Source organism: Vidua chalybeata, chromosome 6, assembly GCF_026979565.1.
Source record: "Vidua chalybeata isolate OUT-0048 chromosome 6, bVidCha1 merged haplotype, whole genome shotgun sequence".
NCBI classification, from domain to species: domain Eukaryota; kingdom Metazoa; phylum Chordata; class Aves; order Passeriformes; family Viduidae; genus Vidua; species Vidua chalybeata.
The window spans coordinates 52,987,283-53,012,315 of record NC_071535.1 but is presented as its reverse complement, the minus strand read 5'-3'; the positions used below and the strand labels follow the sequence as shown (position 1 = coordinate 53,012,315).

Here is a 25,033-nt window from a genome sequence, read left to right as displayed (position 1 = left end):
AGCAAAACTTACTTAGCACAGGGCATCTTTTCTCTAGGTTGTGTAGGAAAGTATATAGTCTTTGAATGTACATGGTATTAGTTTGTTTTTCCAGCATAGAAGCAGGGGAAAACCAAAAACCCCTTGACAATCATGCAAGTTGATTGAGGAGTTACTGTAGAATGTGTTTTATAAAGTGCATTGAATCAGATATGATTATATACTTTGTTTATAATCCAGTTTAGGGAGGATAAGCAAGAAAAAATACATTGAAAATTATATCATTCAAACAAACTCTAACAGATTCCAGTTTTGAGCAGGTCAACCATAACAATCGATCTTAATTGTCATGTTATTAATTTAAAACAGAATCTTTTTTTGTGTGCTGTATAAAATAGCACTAATATGATGGACAATGGCAATTTGTGGCCATGGAGATTGTTTCCTAGTTGGAAACAACTGTTAAAGTATTCATCATATAAAAAGAGTTGATATTATAGTTGTTTATTAAGGTCAATAATTGGCATTGTAAGGCAAGGGATGAACCTGGTATAAACTCATCACAAGTCTTGGGTTCCTTTCTATTGGTAAAGATGCAGAGAATTTGGCAAAGTCATCTCCAAAGACACAGCTGTCTTAAGACAGCCAGACAGATGATTTTATTCCTTTGGGTTATTAAAAGCCAAGGTAAAGCCTCCTTAAAAGATGAGTTTATACTGTAAAGATGAAATGATTGCTGTTATTAAGGGCTGACTTGGCTGAATATGGTTCCTCCTACTTATAGAAAGGAAATCACAGGCACCTATTTAGTTGCACCTATATATTTTGTGGATATGTAATACATGTGTACCACAGCTTATATGTGCCTGAAGTCATGTCTTTTAAGAACGCCCCAGGAAGGAGTGCCAAAATTGCTTGTAAATGTTGGCAGATAATCACAGTATTAATGAATTCTCATTTACTTTTCTTCTACTTCCCTCTCAAAAATACTCAGTGTTGTTGTGAGCATTCTGTTACTTCCAGAAATTAATTTGAAAGTGAGATAATCTAATCTAAATTCAGCGTAACTGTAAATACTGCTAAAATATGCTTTTAGGACTGACATAGCATTATATGTGTACTGTGGGGTGTAGGTCATTGCTTGTTTTCAGAAAACAGGGATGTCTGTGTCTAAATTGTACATTACTAGTTCTGAACCACAATTTGTGATTTTTGTGTACACTTGCTCTATGGAGATAAGTAAGAAAAAAAAAAACAGTAACAAAAAAACAGCCTAAATAGTTCTGCATTTTTGATGTATTTTTCTTGTGTTTTATAATAATGGATATCTGTGCTGGAACAACATATTCTAGATCTGTAGAATTATGCAGATGACTCTGAGTAGCCCCCATAGGGAAAGAGTCTTATATAGCAGTGAAGAAGTGGAACAAAAATAGTATTTTCATTATTCTAATTATGTTTTTTGATCTGTGGTAGGCACACTCTTGTGCATGTGTGTACATTTAGAGTGGCTTAGGTGGGAGAGGATGCCTGGCAGAGGATGGAAGGGTTGCAGCATTAAGTAAAAGTAAGTGAGGAAAAGGGGACTTGTGGTATTTTTCATCTGGTCGCTCTTAGTGCATTGTTGCAGGGGGCAGCACCATTAGGTGCAGTGTTTGTGTCATGATTTTTACAAGACCTGTGGCATTTTCCCAAAATGTTATTTCTCTAATTGCACCTCTGAAGGAGTAGAGTCAGCTCTGGAAGAAGACAGTGTGCTGATATGGTGCAAAATAGTTTCTAGTTACATATTTTATCTTCTTTCCATGATTTATTATTTTACAGAGATGTGGATAATTAGAGTATAAAATCCCTTTTGATGATTGCATGAATTCCTTTTCTTTGGAGCTGAGGAGGGTGTCTAATGCTTAAGGAATAGTAACCAAGTGGTGAAAATAATTGAGATGCTCTTGAATTTTTAATTTTTTTTCCTTTTGCCTCTGGTTAGATGGATGTGGGTCATGGGTAGATAATGTAGCATAGCTAGTTCTATTCTTGTGATGCTTCATAGATCAAGCTCTTTATTTCATTGTTAATTTTCTCTGACAGCATCACAGCATTTAGATGTGAGGCTTTTTAAATTTATGTACTGCAAATCTGGCGTCATGTTGTAAATGTATTGCAACGGTAAGAATTATCAGGTGAATAATACTAAGGAAATAATTTGAGATTTTTAAAAAACAAACAACACCTATGTTGGACTTCTTACTGTAATTTAAAATTCAATATAAACCTCAACTTATTAATAAAAATCAAGGAGTAGATGTGATTCTTTGTTTTAGCAAAGGGCTTTAAAAATAAAAAAAAAATCCACTGGTGTGAAACTGTCCTAATGCCTCTGGCTATGAATATATTATGGATCTATATCTTCACAGAAAACATTTCCACTCTGCCATCTTCATTTAATTCAATCATTTTCTGCTTTATTCATTTCACCTGGGTTAAATTTTGTTTACACTGTAATGCAATTTATTTTACTGAATGTGATTCTCATAGGTTCCTCTGAGAGACACATATAGCTCCAGCCTGCAACTAACCTTCCTGTTTGGTGTCTTCATTGCTGAAATCTGCTTGCATCAGAAGTATATAAATAATGAAGCTTGCAAGAATTTAATGGCATTGAAAGTATGTCAGAAGCAAAGGCAGTTTGTGTGTGTCTATCTTTGTATAACCTTTTACACCCTCATATTACACTGCCCATATTCCTTTTTGCATGAAACCAGGAGAGCAATTTGTACTGGCGATACTTCTGCAGGGAATGTTCATGTTTGACAATTAAAAGGCATGCATTTCCTCTGATTAGCCTTTTCTTTGACTTCAAGCTATTTTGGCAGATTTTCTTACTCAACATAATTTGCTCTTGACATCTATTATTACTTAGTCATGCTTTCAAATACTATGTATTGATTCTAATATTAAAATACAATGTATAATTGAATTCCAAGGCTTCTAAAAAGAATATAATTTTTCACAGAAAATGATGTAGTCTTTTGACTGCATATTTTTATGAGAAAAAAAACCACCTTTGTTTCACATCTCTCTTTTCAGGGAGTACAGGCAGATGCTTGGATTCATTTTCTTTATTCTTCAGTATTTTGGAGACCTTTGTTTTGCTGTTTTGAGTAGATCTGAGGTTTCTGACTGCAGTGTACCTGTGAAAATGGTTAGGACTGAATATAATGTGCACAAGTGGCAGGTAGACATCCTGCACACGGTTCTTGTCACCTGAGCCATCAGACTTCTCTGACACTCTTTCATGCCACATTTTGTACTCGTTGTTTTTGTCCACTGAGGACAAAAAGCAGCTGTCTCTTGCCTATGCATTGCTCAGTGCAAGCTGTCTGAAGCAAGGCTTGAATAAATCTCTCTGCTCAAAAGAGGAAGGATTTTAAATAACCAGGCTGCAGAGAGAGGGTGGAGCAAACTTTTGGGTTTCAAATGTAAAGATTTTTAACTTCTCTCCAAAAGAAAACTCCTGATAGTCTTGTGACCTCTTCTTTCCACCATATTGGTAGAGAAGAGTCTTTGTTGGTTGTTCAATTACCCTGATATAACAGGTGGATGATTAACCCTGAGGAGTCAATAAATTTCAGACATGTTTAATGTCACCCCTTATGTTCATTGAGGTCTGTTACAGTCTGTTCTGGGTTTTATGTGTGAGTGAGAAATAACAGAGATCTAAACAAAAGAGCCTCCACCTACAGAATACCAGTGAGAATGCTCAACTATTTTCTTGAAATCAAAACTGTGGGGCATACTTCTCCAAAAACACTTCCTGCTTTCTAACCCTCTTTTATTGTGTGAGAGATAGATGTTTCTGTCTGTTCTTAACTTATAACAGGATGCTGTGAGGAAGAAACTGTAGGAAATGTATCAATGGTTTCACTGCAGGAAGTCGGAATAAGAACAGTAAGTCTGGAACTGTTCTCAGTGTCCCAATTCTTTGAAACAAGATCATGCACCTCCATGAATATGATGGCAGCTACTCCTCTGAAATACTGTTTTTTTCTTGTTTTTCTTTCAATCCACAAAAACAGGCAAACAAACAAAAATGCATTTTATAAAACCCTTTGATACAAGCTTAAACTATAATTGTTCTTTTCTACCTCTTCCTACTTTCCTCTGTGAGTATAGATGAAAAATGGTCCCACAATTGAAATGAGACTATGCAATTTGCTTGGTCAAGAGAGGTCTCTTAACCTCTATCCCTTTTTCTTTGTACTGCAAACTTTGTGGTAGATTTTATGGACATACCTGGAAATTGAGGATCTCATAAATCCGATGGCAGTCAGCTGCCGTGTGAGAGTGGTGTTTGTGCAACTGAAAATTGTGAATTTCTCAGCTGATGTTTGAAATTGTTGACTTTATTGAAAGGAATCTGTTGGTAGAGCTAGAGCTAGGCCATGGCTTTTCCTGGAGCTGACGACAGCATGGTCTTCATTGTGGCTCACTTTTCTGTGGGCTGTTGTCTTGGTGCAGAAAGACGGATTTGCCCAGGGAGGAAAGAAAACAGATGCTTTCTCCAGGTTTAGGAAAAAAGATCGAATGTGTTGGTGTGTGACTGATAAAACGAGGATCCTAATGAGTTTTAAAGCACTCTGATTGACTGCTTTCAACTGTAGTGGAGCTTGCTTGGGGCTGCATGAAGGACCTTGTGATGATAACTCTTACTGGCCTTTTTGCTCGATTTTATTTGTGCTTCATTCTTGGTGAGCCAGAGCATTTGAGTTATTTTTCATTCTCTTACCCACCCACTCTGCCCTTGAATGTTGTTGTTCATCTCTGTAGCTAAACCGAGGTTTTCTTTGGCATTTGTCTTATCTTACAGAATCAATATGGAAAGGAAAAAAAGGGAGCAAGACCTTAAATATTTTTAACTTTTAACAGACAGCTGAACTAGAGTCTTAGAGTGTGTCAAATCCACATAATGCTCAGGGAATGCTGCATGCAATTCAACAAAAACTAATTAGATGTGATCCTCCAAATGGGTTTGTGTGTCTGTTCTTAAAATGCAGCAAGTAGTCTGGGGAAGGGTGGAAAGAGGCTGCTTTGTGAAGACAGCTTCTTACACTCTGTGACTAAAATAAATAATGGCACTTTTGGGCTTGAGGTGCACATTATTTTGGTTACTCATAGATGTCCTGCTGCTCAAGCACCCTGGGAAACAAATGCATTTCTTTTATAAGAAAATGAAACCCAGAGTTAGTTTGCTCAACGCTTGTTTTGATTCTCTGCTGAAGATTATTGTGTGTTTCCCTGACTGCCCCATGTTCTCTCTTGTTTTTTCCTTATCTGGTCTGAGACGGTATAACAGAGAAGAAAAATGGCCATATCAAGTTGATCTGTAGGTCTTGAGTTTCAGGAACTGCTTTCCTTGTTGATAACCATTCTAGGTGAATTCCATTCCTTCAAAGAAAAGAAGGCTGTATTTTGCCATGTCAAATTACTCTATCATTGTTAGTTAAATACATTTTTTTTGAGGAAGGAGAATGATCTCAGATTTGTGGAAGGCCAAAACTTGCATCTCTTTCATAAAAAAACCTTACAGGTTTTTATATGTATACTATAAGATTATGCTGATTTGGTCTTTCTAGTCAAGGATATGAAACAAGAGTACTGGCTGTGCTAATCAAAAGACATATGTAATCCTCTGAATATCAGATAATTTCTCCCAGTGCCTTGAGTTAAATATTTTGGCTGCTTAAATGTTATTCTTCAGTTAATACTCTGTTGTTCTTGTTCATGGCAGTTATGAATTAATTTATTTTATGTGTAGTTCTCTCAGCCAGAACACACAGGGTGATTTAACCTTTTCTCTTAAACACCATTTTTTTTTTTTTTTGGGGGGGGGAGTTTTTGTGTCTAGTGAAGCCCTAAACAAACCACTTGAGCACCAGAAGAGCTAAAGAAATGGTAAAGAATGTGCTGCCTTTCCTGAGGTGGGCAGTTCTGCATTCTGTATCTTCTTTCTATCTGACCCACACATCTGAAGGAAAGATAAGAGTTGCTGCTCAGTGTGGACAGATAGCTTGGGTTCCAACCTCATCTACTCCTGTGCTGGAAAAATACAAGTACTTCCTTAGAGAACCATGGTCAACACAGGCAGTTTAGCTTAATGGTAGGATCTTAAGTGTGTTAATAATAGTAGAGATTTGGCAGTACATTTTGTCACTCTTTACATGTTATCTGAGTATTTTAGCTTGAAAATTGTACAGAATTTCAACAGAATTTTGTGCACTCTGTGCAGAATGCTCAGCCACTGACTAAACGCAGTTTCATTCCCCTGCTTGCCCCATTTCTGTTTCAAAGTGCCATTCAGGCTCAGTGTGTGAGCTGGCTGGGAGTCTCTGGGTGAGCTGGACAGATACTCAGTCCTGAGCATGCAGTAGGGAAAGGGCAGAGCTGCTTTCTGACCAGGTCATACTTGTGGAATGTAAGCTTTGTGACCACAGGTATGGTGTCACAAAGCTAATGTTCTACAGTTATGACCTGGTCTGAGGCTTGGAATGTTTCACAATATTTTCATTCCTTTAATTACAAGAAATTGTGTCAGTTCTGATTTTGTGAGTATTTCAAAGCTGTCTGCATTGAACAATGTGTTGACACATTTTAGATGTCAAAGGTGAGCAAGGTCAGAAGTGCTACTTCTTTACAGGAGAATGCAGTTCTATCATTACTGCTGTTAAAAATCAGTATCTCCACAAGGTTCCCTACATCCAGTTCTGGTATGACCAGTTGCCCATGGAAACATTCATGAAAGCTGACCTTCCCAGTCCTTTGATCTTGGCAGATCTCTGGGGAAAATCAGGGCTTTTTTTTTTACTGTCATTTAGGATCATTCAGCCATAGGCTGAAGGAAAATGTAGTTCTGTTGACAAAATCAACATAGACAGGTATGATAGAAATTCAGCTGTTAATTCATATGTGAGCACTGTTCTTTCACATAAAACAGTTTCTTAGAAAATGTCTTGTGATTAAAAGGCAATGGTTATATTCCAATTCAAAACACCACCCCGCAGCGTGTACGTTTTGACAAGGTTTATGAGTCTTACTTCTGAAAGCACTCTAATGCATGACCTTCACAGGTGATTTATGATGATTTTTAGGAGACTAGGTAATACTGTAAAAGGACAAGGTGAAGAGAGAACCGTATCCAATTTAGAAGTGATTAAAATAAGACTTAAGCAAGAGCCTCATTTACAATATGTTCAGTTCACTTCATGAACAGGAAGAGGCATGAATGATGGCAACATCCTGAGTTCCTGAATGAATTTTCTTGGTCCTAGTAATCTGCAGATTAGCCCCCTGGTATTGCTGCATATGTTGCTTTAAAAATCTCAGTCAACACCTGTGTCATAATTTGGAGTGGAAGTAATTACAGACTGTGACTGACACTTCTGTTAAAACCCTCTGGTTTTCAGGGTCCATTTCTGCCTGAGAGCCCCTTTTTCTTTCACTAATACAACAAGTCCAAAATACATAGTTCCACTTTTTTTACCTCCATAATAAAAGAAGAAAATATATTGGTTTTTAAGGTATCACCTGCTCATATACAAACCACTGCCAAGTTGTAACCAGAAGTTTTGATGGTTCGATCATAACAGTGTTTCTTCTTTTATAGGAGCAGCCCCAATAGCCGGTTATGCTTCAGGCTTGTCTCACACTGAATTTTCTCTCTGTCTCTTTTACGGCCAGCCCAGCTGGAAGGTGACACCTCAAAAGGTTTGGCTTCTTTGCTCTGCAGAGAGCCACTCTGTGGATGTGCTGCTCTTGGAGCTGTTCTGGGGAGGTGTGAGAACTCCTCCTTTTCCCCTCTCATGAGCGTAGCTGGGGCTCCATTTCAGCCAAGCCAAGAACCACAGCAGGACTGGTGCTCCCCACCATTCCCCTGTGGAGAGGCAGTGGCATTCTGCAGCCAAGTGAGGCATCTGGTGCCTCTCTGAGGTAGGAGGGAGGGGGAAGAATTTTGAATTCCCCTCCTGTCTCCTCTTAGAAGAGACAAATAATAGCAGAGAAGCAGCAAGAAGCATTTCCTAAACCTCCTCTCAAAAAAGGCATCTTTTTCAGCCAGCCTAGGATTGCTTGGCAGGCATAGTACGGCTTGAGTGCTTTCACTGGGAAACCATAGAATGGTTTGGGCTGGAAGAGGTCTTCAAAGCTCATCTAGTCCAAACCCCCTGCAATGAGCAGGGACTTCTTCAACTAGATCAGGTTGCTCAGGTCCATGTCCCATCTGATCTTGAATGTTCCCAGGGATGGGGCATCCACTGTATTAAATTACAAGTCCTCCGGGCTTCACCCGGGTGCCCAGCCAGTCCGGGGGAAAACCCTCGGCTGACCGGTCCGTGGGGAGGATGTGGCGGGAACCCAGATAGCTCCACTGTACTGATGAGAGGGCTCCGGAGTAGCTGTATTCCTAGAGGCTTTATTGTAGGAGAGTCGCAGGAACAGGAGGACGAGACAAGGGACACAAGCTCTCTGGAAGGGAGCCAGTCCCGGGAGCCCCGAGGGAAGGTGGGGCTGGGTATTAAGGGCAAAGGAGTAGGAGTGGTTAGGGTACAAAACAGCCAATGGGCAACGGGTAAAGGGGGGGAGACAGAGTGGGGTGACATACAGAGAACTAATCGGGGTACAGAGGAGGAGTGGTATTCTAACAGGGGCCAATGGAAGTAACAGAATAACTGAACTTTCTGTAACTGGGGAGAGTACCAAGCATTGATGGACAGCTCTTCTGGGGTGGAGGGCAGCAGTTGATTTGCAACCTTTTCTAAACTGTTGCTGCCTCCCAAGGGAGAGCAGGAACCCTTCCCACAATCCACCACCTCTCTGGGAAACCTCTTCTAGTGTTTTGCCATCCTCAGTATAAAAAACTTTATCCCTTTACCTAATCTAAATTGATCCTTTTTAGTTTAAAACTATTAGTCCTTGTCCTATCACAACAGACTTATCCCCTCTTTCTTGTAGGCCCCCTGCAATTATTGAAAAGCCACAATGAGATCCTCCTGGAGGTTTTTCCTCTCTAGGCTGAACAACTTCAACTCTCAAATGTTCTTCGTAGGAGTGGTGATGAGAACGGGCATAAACTCATGCTTAACACCACCTTTACCGGATTGCTGTACTCCAAAAACCAAGTGTCTTTCTAGCAGTTGAGAAATATAGGTGGTAGTATGGGGGATGGATTTCTTCTTTGCCTTTTTCCACACTGCCTCTGTGTTGGCCAGGTTTGTTGTTAAAGTTCACTCTCGTCTGATTCTTCTCACTCATTGCTACTCATGTACAAGAGCTTGTGTTTCTTTCCTCCACAATATCACCTTGCTAGCTAATGTCCAAAATAGTTTTGGAAATTCATTAAAAATGCAAATGGAATATGCTAGTGTTATTTTAATTATGAATCAGACGTTACCTAGGAGTTAACAGACAGCTTTCTAGACAATAACAGTGCTGTGAGTTTCTTCAGTGAAAATGTCATGGAGATACCCTTCAATATCTTGTGATGTAATTTATATATTCCATTCTATGTATGTATGGTTTGTGGCATTTGGCATTTAATACCCTTAAAATTTCTATTTACCAAATAAAAAATGTAGAGAACTGCCTTAAAATGGGATCAAATATATTGCTGCCTTTGATCAGAATAAGATCAAATTCTTTGCCTCAAACTGGTTTTACCATAGTGTAACTTTGTTGAGTTAGTTGGCAGTAATGAATTACAGTTGAGTACATCTTCTTGGAATCTGTGACTTAATTTTTTTCTTTCTTCTATTGAGGTTTCTCATTGACACAATTAATGCTTCATCTGTGAACCTGGCTGAACAAAGTGTCATCCTCTGCTCAGGAAATTTTTGAGATCCTGATTCTAGGGAGCTGGCAAACTCCAGTTCTCTGAGGTAAAACTCTTTAATGGAATGGTTCTTCAGCAAAATTCCAGATGCTTTGTGATCTGTGAGACACCTTGGGAAAACCAAGGTAAAAAGCTGAAATAGAAAAGAATCCCGCCAAACTGGCTGTGGTAGGCCACTGAGTTATTGCCAGGAAGAGGATTAGGAAGGCTTTTACAAGTATCAAACTGTGCTTAAATTCATAGTAGGATATAAAAATGTATCTCCCAGTGGGCCAGAAACAATTTTAAACACAGTATCTGGGGCATTTGGCTCTTCCTTTCTTCAATGCCAAGATCTGAATTCAGGAAGTTCTATTGCTTTTTCTTCTTCCCCAGATAGCTCCATTTACCAGAGCACTAAAGTAATGAGAGATGTGTAAGGAAATTAGAATTTTCTCACTCCCTGAGTTTGCTGAAGTCAGGGACAGAATAGGAACTTGAGACTTAATATCTTAAATCTATTTTGCTATAATTTAGCATACTACTTCAGTTCTCTTCAGAATTAAGACCTCTTCTAGTATCTTCAGTTTATATTCACCTATATATTATTTTCCCTCCCACTGTTGCCTTGAATCCGTGTTTTCTAGACCTCTCATCTATTTTGCTGTCCTCTCCTCTGGATCTTGAGTTGATCCACATTGTGATTAACCTTGTTACCTGCTCTTTGGTGGACATAATACAGTAGGTAAGACCCTCAGGAATGTGAACATCAGGAGAGGATACACAGTGCTTTTGTCCCTTCCTTCCAAGGTGATGATGGCTTTGATTTCATTCTGGTATGGCATCACACTCAGGCTGTGATCTGCTCCAGGTCTTACTCTGCTGCTTAGTTCTCCTGGCATGGATGGTCAGGGAAGAGGAGCTGGGCCAGCAAAAATGTTCAAGGTAGAACAGCCTTGAGCATAATGACTCAACTCTATTTCATCTCTACTAATTTCTTGAAAATTGGCCTGCATTATTTACCCACTTTCTGCTAAATAAATCAGAATATTTCTGTATGACACTGCTGCTCAGCAGTCCTCTTAATGAGCATTGTGAGATGATAATTTGTAACCTTGAGCCCTAAACTTTCATTAATTTCAGTAGTCAGAGGTTGATTAAATGAGCTGTTTCCAGGAGAATAAATCTGCCTGCACACATAGAGAGAGTAATTGACAACACACCACGAGTTCCTGTATGGCGATTCCAGATGGAAGAGTCTGGTGTGATTTTGTATCTGTTTGTAAGCATGGGAGCAGCATTGGAAACCTCTGCAAATGTTTCCCATTTTCAATGTGAAACAGCTTTTACAAACCCTTGAAAACATTAAAATAATGCTAAAAAATAAAGGAAGCATTATTTGACCTGAAGCATGGTTGTTTCACTTTCCAATGTTGCAAACAACTAAAAAGCCTTGTTATTTTGACCCACTCTATTTAAAATGTTAATTGTGTAATATAAAGTTTAGAGATCTTCTGCCATTGCTAATCTCAATCTTCATTTCTCTTCTTAATTGCACATTTGAAAAAGAAATTGTAATGTTTTTAAATTAGCTCTTAGGATCTATTGGGTCTTACGTGAAGGAGAAGGTAGTTCCTTGGCGGAGATGAGGTTTATATCCAGCTAGATCTGGCTGGTTTCCAGCAACATTGCAGAAGTTGCATTTGCAACAAACATTTTTGAAAAATATGTGTTGAATCATCATTACTTTTCCTTTCCTCAGTCCCGCTGTCTGAAGGAAGCCCATGTTTTGTATGAGCGCTGCTTGGCTGGTCTGAGCAGAAGCAAGGGTTCTTGGTACATGATGGCCAGGATTTGATAACAAAGAATAAAATTACAACGGAAATCAGGCAAGTTCTGTTTAGACAGAAAAGGGAAAAATGGCTCAGAGTTTGCCACGTGGTATCTCATATCTTGAAAAATAAACAATGTGTCTCCTTTGGTATTTTATTGTATATTAACGTATATCATTAATTAAATAATAAAGTCTCTAGCACTTTATACCTGCATAAGGAGCTTTCAGATGATATAATTTAGTTCCCACTTACCACGGGAGACTGTGTCACATAGTCCTCTTTATGGATTTGTCAGATCTGTCCTAAAAATTGCTTTTTCTTTAAAAATAAATAGTTACTATCTTGCTCCTCAGTTTAAAATGATATTTCAGACATTGCTTTCTTATGGCTAGGTGTCCTCCACTGATTTCTATTCAAGACTTACTCCTGACAGTTAATATTCACTTGTATTGGTGTTCTGCCACTTGTCATTTTTCCTCTTAAATGAAAAAAAAAAAAAAAACAACCCTTTTTATTATTTGTCCTAATGAGTTTACATAAAGGGATAATATCTCCTCTTGGCTTTGAATGTGCCAGGCAAAATAAGTGAGGAACAGTACATTTCATAAAACAGATTGTTGTATGTCTTAGTGCCTCTCTTCACTTGCCTTTTTTTTTTTTTATTCTTGAGCAGAGCTGAAAAAGAATTGTATTGAGATAAGCATCACTGTGGCTTGTTTCATGGCATTAATAGCTTTATGTTGTTGTTACAAATGCTTCTGTTGATAAATTCTAGATAGCTTTTGCCTTTTTCTACAAAGCTAATCTTCCTTATTCTATGGTCCTCTGACTGATTAACATGGTCTTCATCCTCCCCACTAATTTCTCACTTATAATTTCCCTACTTTTAGTAGAAATACTTATTATTGCTAGGCTCTTGAGCAGAATCACAAAGCATATTATATCATTACTTTTTGTTCGGTTTCTATTAGGCAAGACTTTTCCTTTCTTTCAGAATGAAATTCCAGTATTTCCTGGCATTGGCAGTGCTTTCCAAAGTTGTACCAGTCTAACCAACCGAAGCTGTGCCTCCTTTTTTGTGTCTTTGATAAAAATACCAGATGAGCTCTAAGACAAATGTTTAAAGAAATTACCTTCCCCAGTTCTTTTTTTTTAAATCAGTAAGCTTCCATGAACTTTAAGGGTATTATTACTCTGTTTTTATTGGTGAGTATACTGAGATGGCATTGTTGGAAAAGCATGGATCTCCAAAGCAATTTAGTCCCTTGTAATGGGGCTGTGAAGAATGTAGATGTCCTACTGTGTAGCCCCTCATTAAATGCTATAATTGTATGTCTGTGAATGCTCCTGTTTTCACATGTGGAATGTCCTAGAGGCCATAAGTGCTGCTTCTGTATGTATCCAGTTTATCTACTTCATCAGGGATGCCCAGCCCTGCACTTCATGCCAAAGCCATTGTAACTAAAACTCTGAAATAAGCTTTATTGAGACCCAAGTAACTGGAGTGCTCCAATAATCCTGCCCTGGAGCTGGGCTCCTCGAAACACATGCTTGACCCAGCTGTAGCTGCTGCTTTTGGTCAGAGACATTAGGCAGAGCATTTCTGTTTGTGGTTGTACGTCTCTTACAGAGTGGCTACTTGTCGTGGTTTGACATGGAAGTGAATTTTTTCCAGGAAGTTGGGTCAAACCAATCAGTGGTCAGGTTTGGATATTGGCACCTGGAGTGACCACTGAAAGTATGGACACACCTCTGAGAACACAGGGGGTTAAAAGCAAGAACTCCCAGGAGAACTCTCTCTTTTGGTTCCGGTCGTCAGAGAGTGCAGACTCTCCCCTGCCCAGCCATGGGCTGGGTGGGGGAGGGGAAGCCACGCGGCCTTGTCCAGGTAGGCCGAGGGGCTGAGGGTCTGGAACCGAGCCAGCTCCTGGACGGAAGGGTGGAGAGAAGTGGAGATGCCTTTGCCCCCCCCCCCCCAAGAGGGAAAGAGACAGAGAGCCTGGCGGCACCTGGAAATTTGCCGGCAGAGGAGAAGGAGAAGGGGGGGGAATGTCCAGTGTGGGAGGCGGAACATCGGACCGAGATATCAGCCGTCCAGGGAGTCTGAACTTTTAACCCTTTCCAGGAAATGAGGACTTTTTAAAAGTATTACTCCTCCTTGATTTGTAGGAAGAGAGATAGTCCGGGACCTGAGATGTTAGAAGAAGAAATATTTAGGTGGGAGGAGATGATGAAGTAGCTTTTGGCTGGACTTTTCTTGTTAGCCATGGACTGAACCAAAATCTCCTGCAATAGAGACTGCATTTTAGGGGGATGCAGTGGTGACCCAGGGAGACCTGTTTCAGCTTCGAACAGCACAAGAATGGCGAGAAACGAAGAAAGCTGAAGAGGGAATGGTGATACCCTCTGTCTTTGGGAAGAAGATGAGTCCTGTTTGGACCCCTCGGCCCCAGGGGAAAATGGGGGGGACTGTAGTCCCAGGATGAGAAGCTGAACTGTTGTATCTTTGGGTCTGTGGCAAATCCTTAAAGGAGCCCTATGAGCCGTCTGTCCATGCACGGTGGTGAGAGCACTGTGACATGGAATGGAGAGTGTCACACTGGCAGATTTTCTCCGGGTGGTTGCCATGTGTGACAGGGAAACACAGGGGGGCAGCTGTGTTTCCTGGGGGGTCTGTGGTACAAGAGAGACTTCTCTCTCTCTTGATAGTTTGAGTATTGATTATCTGAAGGGGTGGTAATTTGATCAGGAATCCCGGGTGATGTTTCATGCTGGGTGTTTTTGGAAATTGGGAGGAGGAGGGGTGTTTTAAAGGGTCTTCATCCTGGATTTAGTTTATGTGTTTTCTGTATTAGTAGTAGTTTAATAAAGTTTTTTTCCTTTGTTATTAAGCTTGGGCCTGCTCTGCTCTGTTCCTGATAACATCTCACAGCATTTATTTAGGGAAGGTGCATTTTCATGGGGACGCTGGCATTGCGCCAGTGTCCAACCATGACACTACTAATATTCTTAATCTCAAATTTTTGATTTAGGATGACTCCCTGTGCTTGAGGTGTGGCACATCTCCCCTCCTCCCAGAGCAGGGTGTGAGGGAGGGTCCCTTTTAAGGTCTGCTGATGTTGGTGTTCTACTCTGCAGAAACCAATAAAGACTGGTTTGCCCAGGGTGATAACCATGGGCACAGATTCCTAGGAGGGTGGTGGCATGTCTCTCTTGGCCTCCAGTAGCAATAACTGTTTAATCCAGGGATGGCTACACCTCCCTGTCTCTCACTGCTCATCTCTCCCTGTCTCTCACATCCTGCCCGAGGACTGAAAGTGATGCTCCTCTCCACATCCCCATTCCCAAATAGTCTTTGCAGGATATAAATTCAAATAATATGTCCATCATTACCAGCAGATGAGTGGCACAGCTACTGTAGGACTCGAGCACCAGAATGCTTTCCTTTTTTGCTTTTTTCTCATTTTAAAAAAGTTGACAAAATCCAGTGGGCTGGAAAAAAGAGGGTGTTCCTAGTTACCCTGAAGTATTGTCCTTTCTGTGTGGATGGAATAACTTGTGGCTGTTGGAGCTGAAGCAGTGAGGCATGGAACAGTCTTCAAAAAAAGTTTTACAAGTAGGTTCATTTCAGAGCTGAAATTTGTTATTTATTAGAAGTACTAATACATGGAAAGAAATCTTTATCAGCTCTTTGGGGCTGGTCTGAACTGTTATCATCATTTTGCACATGCTTTTTGTAACCTCACCATTTGTTCTCATTTTCTCTTTTTTCTTTCTGGCCACCTTTTTGCTTCTCAAGAGATTAAAGGGCCAAAATGCTGTTCCCTGAATTTACTTCATTATCCACAGAAACTTTCACAGTATAATTATAATGCAAATAGGAAGCTACTTATATTTAGAAAAGACAAGGCATTTAATTTAGGACCAAATAACAGGAATGAAAGGTACTCTCTTTTCTCTCTGTGAAATTGCTCAGTCTTTTCTGGATAACAAATTTTGTTCAGGATACTTAATAGAGTTTCAAGTGGTATATTAATTATTAAGTGTGATCCAAACTGTCATATTTACAAAGTGTTGCTGCAGTGGTGTAATTTCATGTCTACTGTCAGGAAATAAATCCATGGAATATAGATTTTAGTACTGACTAGGCCACTAACTTAAGTGACTGAAGGTGCTTCCCTCATCACTCCAGGCTCATTTTTCTGTGTCTGTGAAATGTATATTACGGCAAGTACCTGTAACTTGTTGGGTGAATGACAAATTCTTGATGCAGTTAAGAAGTTGGAATTTACTTTTAGAGAAAATGTTTGTGTGTCAAAAGATAGGTTTTGGTATGTTTTGAGGTATTGTGTCCTGTGAATCTGAAAATACTTTTAGAAATTCTTTAGGAATATGAATATTAAAATTTCATCTTCGGTATTGCTGTTGGTATATATTTCTTTCTTCTCGTGTTGGCTTTTCATGGCTTAACAGTGGTACTAGCACATATATGAGTGTTGAGCCATGAAATTATAGTGCAAATTGGAGAAACTGTAACAAGTAGCAACAGCCCAAATTATCTTAAGAAACCAAAATTAATTAAAATCCTTTATGTCTGCACAAAGACTGCATACTGTGTTAAGAAGTAATATTAAAAAAAAGAAAACATGAAGGTTTAAAATCATCATAAAATAAATTTTCAAAAGGTAATGATGAGATATATGATTTATCAATTCTTTTAATGTAAGCAGAAGCAGCATTTGACAACCAGTGCTTCAGAATATAGATCAGTTATTTTCTGACATTCTTCAGATATACTTGCAATAAGTTATTGAAATAGACAACTGTTTTTCTGTCCTCATGCTAATGTATATCAGTAAATTGTCTCTAACTATCAATATAGTAAATGGTAAGCAATTATAAATCAATGGATACCACAAGCTTTAGAGATCAGCTATGCAGAAATAAAGATAAAGTAATAGCATTATGCTGTTCAAGAAGCAGAATTTTATGAGCTGTAGGACCAAAGGGGATATTTAAAATCAGAAGAAAAATAATATGGTGTTTTGCTAAAAAGGGTAGTGCAGACAAATAAGAAGGTGTTGAATAATGAGAACAATAATGTCTATCTGAGAAATCCAACTGATTAATTTGATCTGAAAGTCTATTCAGTTTTCTTGGAAACGGTAAAAACTGTTTCAAGTTAGAAGGAAAAACTGTCAACTTGATCTTTGTTTCTCAGCAGCTTCAGAGGGGGTCCTCTGTAGAGCTAAAACAAGAATGTACTCTGCTCTCCCTCACTTCTAGTCATGTGTTGGAACCATGAAGCAGAACTAAAAAATTAGGAGAATTATTATCAGTAGTATTATCAATATCAGTATTATGATATTGGATTTATTTTTAATAAAATTTTCAAGACTGTTAATCTGAAGCCTGAAAATGACTTTCTAATCTTTTTTTACAGTGAAAAATGTGAGATTGCAAAGAGATTTGTCTGTACTGGGTTGACCCTGCCTGGATGCCATGCACCCACCAGGTCACAGAACATTCTGAGTTGGAAGGGACCCACAAGGTTCAATACTGTGCAGCTCTTAAGTGAATGGTTCAGCTGGGGGTTGAACCCACAACTGTGGTGTTACGAGCACCTGCTCTGACCAGTGGAGCTCCTCAGAGTCAAAGCCTCTTTCTTGCTTCCCTCCACAGCTGGACAGGGGATAGATAATGTAATGAAGGGTTCATGAGTTGAGATAAAGACGGGGAGCGATCACTCACCAAATAACAGCAGAGGTACAACAAGCTTGAATTAGAGAAATTAATTGAATTTATTGCTAATAAAATCAGAGCAGAATTCAGCCACATCCGTCTTGGAGTCTCCAGGGATTGGTTCTGCTGGACATGGGGGAAGCTTCTGGCAGCTTCTCACAGAAGCCACCCTCATAGCTCCATCACTACCAAATCCTGGCCACACAAACTTGGTACAACATATTTGGAAATTGTTCTCCCCAGAGATCCAAGGCTGACACATGTTCAGGTGAGTGTTTTGATTTCCATTTCTACACATCCCAGTGTAGTTGAACATGCCCTGTTCTAGAGTCCTGATGGGAAGGCTAATTGCCCCCTGGAGCTGGGAGGGGCTGGGAAGAAGTCGGTGCTCTGGGAGGGATGCGCTCTGTTCCCTTACAAATGCAGGAGCTGCTCTTTGTGCTGTGGAGCAGAGCCAGGTTTCTGCTATCCAGGGAGGGAATTGGGGATCCCTGTTTTTTAGTCATCTTTTGGAAGTACTAGTTTTGGACTGAGATCAGGTATGATTTGATGTTAACCTGTGGAGACACAATTTACCAGGGGTAGGAGATAGTTCTGTGGACTTGTTCTGATGGACATCTCATCGCAGGCTCCAGGCCATCTCTTCTCAATGCACCATTTCTTGTCTTCTTGATGTTTGGCTCAGGATGAGCATGTCCCTCAACTCTAATTTAATCAGAAGGCACCTGAGTGATATTCTTTAGCCCTGTCATTGTTCCCCTGCACAGCATTCTCTGATGGACACACCAAATACCCCTCCACAGGAAATGTCTGCATTTCAAAGGGTTACTTCAGAGTTTGTTTCCATCTTGCCTGATAGGAGGTCAGTAACAGTCATGCAGTGGTTGGGGTAACTTCAGTGGAATATCATAATTAGAAATTATAGTTAGGTAAACTATTTTTAAAATATTACAGGTTATTAAGTAATTACTAAAGTGCTTTACACACACACACAGAGACACACAGATGTAAGTATATCAAGCATTTCTTAGTAGTGTTACAGTGGAACCATTTGACACTTCAGCTTCAACACAACAGAGCCAGGAGATGCTTTGATCCAAGTGCCAAACTGCAGGTTTGCAACAAACAGGACATGCTTTGATGAAGAAAAAAAAAAAGAAAAAAGAAAAGATGGAATTTTCATTCAGAACTAAGTTTTCTATCCTGACTTTTTTTTGTATTTATTTATTTATTTTTTCTGACATGAGATGTTTGGAAGGTAGCAGTCTAGGGGATTGCATCTCCTTTCTGAAACTGCAGTCCATGGAGCTCAAATGTGATCCTATTTCTCCACATCAGGATGGGAATTGTATTAGGGAAAATGGTACCTTTACAATTGTTATGTCAAGGTGAATGCACAGCAATTTGAAATCAGAAGCTAGGCTGGTTTTCACAACAATATGGTCTCTGGTATTGACACAGCCAGGGTTAGGTTCTTGAAAAACTTCCCTCTGGAAAATTCTGATCCTTAAAGTAAGTCTAATGTTTGTGGTCAAGGGCACTTCTCTTTGTCCTTGCCTGCATAACTATGTGTCATGAAATAGCTGCTGTAGATTGCTCCAGGGCTGGCAGGGATTGGAAAAGGGATTTCTTCGTACACTGTGTATTATTTTGATGGCCTTTAATGGAGGAAGCAATTTTATTTTCTTAATATTTTTTAAGCATAATAGTGAACTTGAAAAATAAAGACATATATATTCAGTTCTTCCTAGGAAACCCAGTTCTCGTTTTATATTTTCGGTATTCTAACAGGGCTAGAAGAGATGCCTTTGACTAAAAGCAATATAAATGAAGGTAAAAATTTAAACTTTGATGAAAAAGATTATAAAATAGAAAACTCTTAAAGTAGTTCAGAAGATTCTAGTCTCATCTTGGAAATGGAGGAATGTTCCATGTGTGCTTAGGCCAAAAACTCTGTTACATAGGTGTTAGTGGAAAAAAAAATAATTCAAAGGGGGTGGTGAATGATCACTGGCAGGTGCAAGAAGGCAAGAAACTTGATCAAGGTTTTGCCAGTAGAGCATGTGTGGGTTGTTTGACTTTGAAAGAGTAGGAGTACTTTTCTGGAATAGTCAAAGCAACCAAAAAAAGAGCCAGCCTAGGACAAAGCTCAAAGCATGGTCTGTAAAATGGCAGTTTGTGTTACTTAGTGTATGGAATACTTTTCCTTGTGTTACCTTTTCTTTATATTGTCACATGAACTTTTTGTTCTATATCAGAAAATAAAAAGGAAGGAAGAAAGCAGGAAGATATAAAAATGGATAAAAGAAAAAGAAAAAGCAGGTTTACTGTAAAATATATCTCCCTTCAAGCACTGTTAGAAACCCTGTTTTCATCATTTCTAAACTCTTTCCTCCATCCAAGGTTTCCCACTGGACCATTAAAGAGGCCAAAACAGCCCCAGTAGCTTACTTGTCTCCATGCCCTGAAGATGAGCCCTTCAAATTTATGTTCAGCTTTCTGAGAAGTGGCCTCCCACGGGTGTCTGGAGCTGTTCCTCACAGCTGGTGTGCTCTGTGCACTTGTTACTGCTGCTCCTGCAGAAGTGCATCAGCCAAGGAGGGCATGACATCTCCAGGGGACACATCTAAACTGGAATGGGGTGGTTTTCCACGCCTCCAGCTCTGAGCTGAGCAGCTCTGGTTTGCCCTCACTATGGGCCCTGCTGGATACAGCAGCTTGGTCCAGAGACCTCTGACACCCCAGCCAGTCTGAATTAGTCTGAGATTCTGACATGTAATTTACATTTGCAGACCCCTTCAGCACAGTTCACTGGGTCTTTCTCATGTAGATTCATGCTTTGCCAGCTGAAATAGAGTTGTTCTTACCTTGTTCTAATGAGAGGGATCATGGATGTCTGCCTTGAGGTAGTCAGCTAAACCTCTTGTTACAGTGAGTGGAGGGAAATGGGTGTTTCTAATGCCTGATGCTTCTTCTAAGGAAGCATCTGAAGGAGGTGTTAGATGAATTATAGCCTGAAAGCAACCCAACTCTTAACTGATGGTGTGGTTTGAACTAAAATTATTCCTAAAACTGAAAATCCGTGAGAGACCAAATTTTCAGTTACTGGAAAATAATGTAGATTTACTAAGAAATATCCATAGGGGTATAATAAATGACCCTATCTTAAAGCAAAATACAAAATCGATATTTTGACTAGATATTAGAGAAAATAAGATCTGCATCTAAAAGACTGGTGAATTTTGGGGTTAGATAACTGAAGGATAAGTTCAGAAGGCATCTTCTTTTACTGTATTTCATAAATTTGGGTGACAGGCTATATGATTTCTAAGTTGGCGCATGTTAAGAACCAAATAAAATGCACATCTGTCATTTTGCCTTTTCTCTGCTGTGTTTCACAATCTGTGAAAACATTGTTTTGGAAAGCCAGATATTTTATATTCTGCTTTGGTGGTCCCAAGTTCCTTGCCAGTTGCATGCCACATGCTTTACTGGTACTTAGTGCTCATTTGTTTTAGAGCCACCATTGTCCTAAGTCACTGTCAGGCAGTAAGCATCTTTTTTACTGACTCTCAAGTGATTTAAATCGTACAGACTGAGACACATTAGGTGGTTTCATGTGGTCCTAAGAGTAATTTCCACTGTCTGTTTCTATTTGTTAGCTGAGGTCATATTTTCTACTGTGGAACAGTTTCCTCTACAGCCCTTTTCATGCTCATGTCCTCTGATGTTCAGGCTAAGCCACCACTGCTGTTGTCCTTGTTCATGACCTGAGTCACAGTTGTCACACTGTCTGGAGTAGCTCACCTCACCCAGTCTCTGATCTGGATCTAATATGCAGGATGGAGACCACAGTCTCTGAAGAAAGATGCAAATCCAGAGCAATTAAGGAAAGAAATCTAAAGGGACGGGATAAGTGCTCTGTTTACACTGACTTTTTCCCCCCCCCTCAAAATTACTCTTGTTCCTAAATGCAGAAATATGCATAGGACAGCTGGGATTTCTTTTTGTTTTGGTATTCCCTGTGCTGCAGATCAACCTCATTTCACTGATAATGAAGCTCGAACCACAGACCGTACGTATACTTATATCCATCTATGAAATCTCTTTGTGAAATGATGCCATTTTGTATATTCATTCTTTCATCTACATACTATCTGAAGTGTATACGAAGATCTACTAAATGTTTTTGTAGTATCAAAAATATTTGCTTGCAGATAAACAGAAATGCAGAGAAAATTTTGAAGATCAAACACAGTGATGATAGTAGCACCAGTGTTAGACCCCAAGTAGCTGTTGCTTCTAATCCCAAATTTACTCATCTAGCCAGATTCACCAAGTCTTCCCAGGCACCCCAAGCCCACAAGCACTAGTACTGAGACCATGTAGAGCCTACAAAGTTCAAGGTGATCCTCCTGGTCCAGTAAAATCTTACATTCCAGCTTTTGCAGATACATTTTTTGAGGACAATTTTTCTATAGGTTAGTGCATTTGAAGAGAGTAAATTATATTGTAGTCTTTAAATTGTAAAACCATCTACTATGAAGAACTCCTTCCTTTGGAAATGCTAATGAAAACAATTGAATTCAACTTAGGTAAAATTAAACTTTGCTAATTTAATGAAATGAAGGGCACAAAATCAATTTGGATAAATGTGTGATTCTAATGTGTGGAGGTCTTACTCATGCAGCAAGCAGTGACTGTATCTTCATCCTGAATAATTAAACCCCTTTCAGATAAGCAAATAAACAGAGGCTTTTTATATTTTTCTTTTCATAACAAAATATTATGCTATTAAGAAGTATTTTGACATCCAAGGATGAAGGATGATATAGAAGTGCAATGTATAATAACAATAATGTTGTTATTATTATTATTGTTATTATTGTTATTATTATTATTATATGAGTCCACTGGCTTTCCTTTTAAGATTTTCTACTTATTTCAGTTGCACATTTTTAATTGCATAGAGAAATGATGTAGTCCTATCTCAGAGTTGGTTTAATTAGAATTATTGATGTCTGAAACAGCACCCAGGCTGGGGGAACTGGGGTCTGATCAAAGTCACACCTAATGGTTTAGTCAAGTTAAAAATTCAATCTGTAATTAACATTGAAAGAGAAAGCATATGCTTTCAAAAAGCACATTTTATACTAGGGAAGAAGGCACTTTTTATTTATTGGGAAATATTCATTACACTGTTTAAAAAGAAAGGTAACAGTAATGACTGAGTTTTTCATCTGGAAGAAACATTGGATGCAACATTGTGCTTTTACAGACACTGATATACTTTGCTCTCCTTAATTAGGTTTAGAAGTGCATGTGAAATAGGAAGTTCACTTTATGAACGGTTTTAAGACTTTTGGAATTTTGAGTCTTCTCAGGGGAAATCTTTCTAGCTTGATTGAAAGTACATGTAAATGTTTATAATTTTTAAATGTATTATATAGAACAAATAAGTTTAACACTGGAACAAATTCTGATTCGAGGTGCTGAAGAAAACAGAAGACATTAAGCAGTGGGTATTTTAAAGTCTGTATCAGCTCATTGACTCCTGAGGATGCGGAGGACAGTTGAGCATCTGGGATGAATTCTCACCTTCATTCTGAAGGTGCTAGTGGATATGTTGTGTTGGTTTAGTAAATTTTTGTAGATTTTTTGCAACATGTTGACTCTGATTATGTAGTGAAGTGAAATGTCCAGGTTTAACTGGGAAAACACACTTTTTTTTTGTGTTTCTCAAACTTCCTGGGCTGTGCACGGAAATCACGACACCAAAGTGCTTTTTGTGACTGTGCACATGGTGTGACAGGGCTGGGAACGTGGGTAAATTAACTGCACTGCTGGAGGGGGTGGTGGGTAACAGGTGGAAGGTGGTGGGGCTGGAGAAAGTTCAAGCAGACCAAAATAGAGAATGTCTTTGACTTGCCTGATGAACACAAGGAGATAGGCAAAGTGCTGCAAGAGTCTTGATTTCTCTTAAGCAGCTCTTCCAGGCTTCTGTTATTTGGTATCATTATAGGGACTTTTTGTGCACCCTTCTTACTATCAGAAATAAATACACATATTCCAAAGTGGCTGGGGATCTTCCTTTGATGAGAGCAGTTGCAATTCAGTGTGCTGTGTGGAAGACCCACCACAGATTTCATTTTTTTATGAAACTGTGTTCACACATTCTCCAAAAGTATGCATTTTTATCATTTGCACTTTATTGATCAGCCCTTCCTGAACCATTTTCATCCCTAATTAAGGATGCAGAGAGCTTTACATTATTCTGCTTATGATTTCAAGAGCTCATTTTATACTGATTGTTTGGGGATTTGCTTCCTTGGGAGAATTTATTGCTCTATGAATGAAAATGCTTTTCTGAAGCTGTTAATCAGTTCAAGATTTTAAAAAACTAATTGAGACTATTTCTCATTAGTATTAAATTCTCAAGGGTGCTATAGGGTGTGCACACTATTATAGTCTAAACCTGTAATTTGGATTTGCTTCGTGTGCCCTTTGGCACAATGGTATACATGGGAATTTTAAGGAGAATGACTGACATTTAGCCACCCCAGCCACAGTGTGTTCCTTATTATTTTTTATATTATTTATAATATTATAATATATAATAATGTATAAATAATATTATAATATAATAATTTATAATATTATAATATAATTATTTTATTATTATATAAATGTGCTCTTTATTATTGTCTCATCAGCTGCTGCCTCCTGTTAGCAGTGAAGTTTTTTTACAAGTGCTGTTTTGAAATACTCATTTATAGAAGGGCTCAAACTAATCAAAAGAACTTCCTAACATTGTTCACTATTGGGCTGCAATATAATCTTCTCAATGAAGTTGGGGAGGACTCATCATGTGAGTTGTTCTAAAATTGGTTGAGGCAAATCACCAAAGAATTTATGGAAGGGAATATCTTTTCTCTGTCATGGGATGTTCTAGATAAGATAATAGGCTATTTCTATCACTGATGTTGAAACTTAGCATTTCAACTGCTAGATGGAGTGATATATTGCTTATGCATTGTACCTAGAAATTGTGCATGAAGTCTGATGGCACTGGGTAATAATGCTGAGGTTCATCCATGAAGGTTTTGTACATAGAGCCAGTGTCACCTGAATGATTCCTTTTGTGCAGTGCACTGGATTGCAGACAGTTGGTAAGTTGAGTGGAGAGTGCTGTTTGTCAGTGTCCTCTTCTGTAAGAGGTTTCTTTGGTAGTTCTGATGAAACAATCTGCAGCCTGCAGCCTGTCTAGTTCATCAGTTTTCATTCAAGTGAGCATTCCTTCTGAGGCAGAATCAGAGACTGACAGAATGGCTGAGGTTGGAAGGGACCTCTGGAAGTCGCCTTGTCCAACCCCACTGCTCAGTTACGGCCACCTGGAGCCAGTTGCCCAGGACCACATCCAGATGGCTTTTGTGTATCTCCAAGGAAGGAGACTCCACAGCTTCCCTGGGCAGCCTCACACTGCAAGAGTGTTTCCTGCTGTTCAGATGGATGATGTTCCTGCTGTTTCACTTTGTGCCCGTGGGCTCTGGTTCTGTCACTGGGCACTGCTCAGAAGAGCCTGGCTCCATCCTCTTGGCACCTTCCCTCTGGGTATTTA

At 39.2% G+C, this 25,033-nt stretch overlaps 1 protein-coding gene and 1 long non-coding RNA gene across 3 annotated transcripts in view; both read left to right on the top strand.

The window, feature by feature from the left end:
- Positions 1 to 25,033, top strand: part of NELL1 (neural EGFL like 1) — a 291,050-nt gene that overhangs the window by 238,928 nt on the left and 27,089 nt on the right. The window lies entirely within an intron of this gene.
- Positions 6,525 to 9,836, top strand: LOC128789107 (uncharacterized). Its single transcript, XR_008431320.1, has 3 exons — positions 6,525 to 6,640; positions 7,640 to 7,962; positions 9,786 to 9,836. It is a non-coding gene; the product is annotated as an uncharacterized LOC128789107 (long non-coding RNA).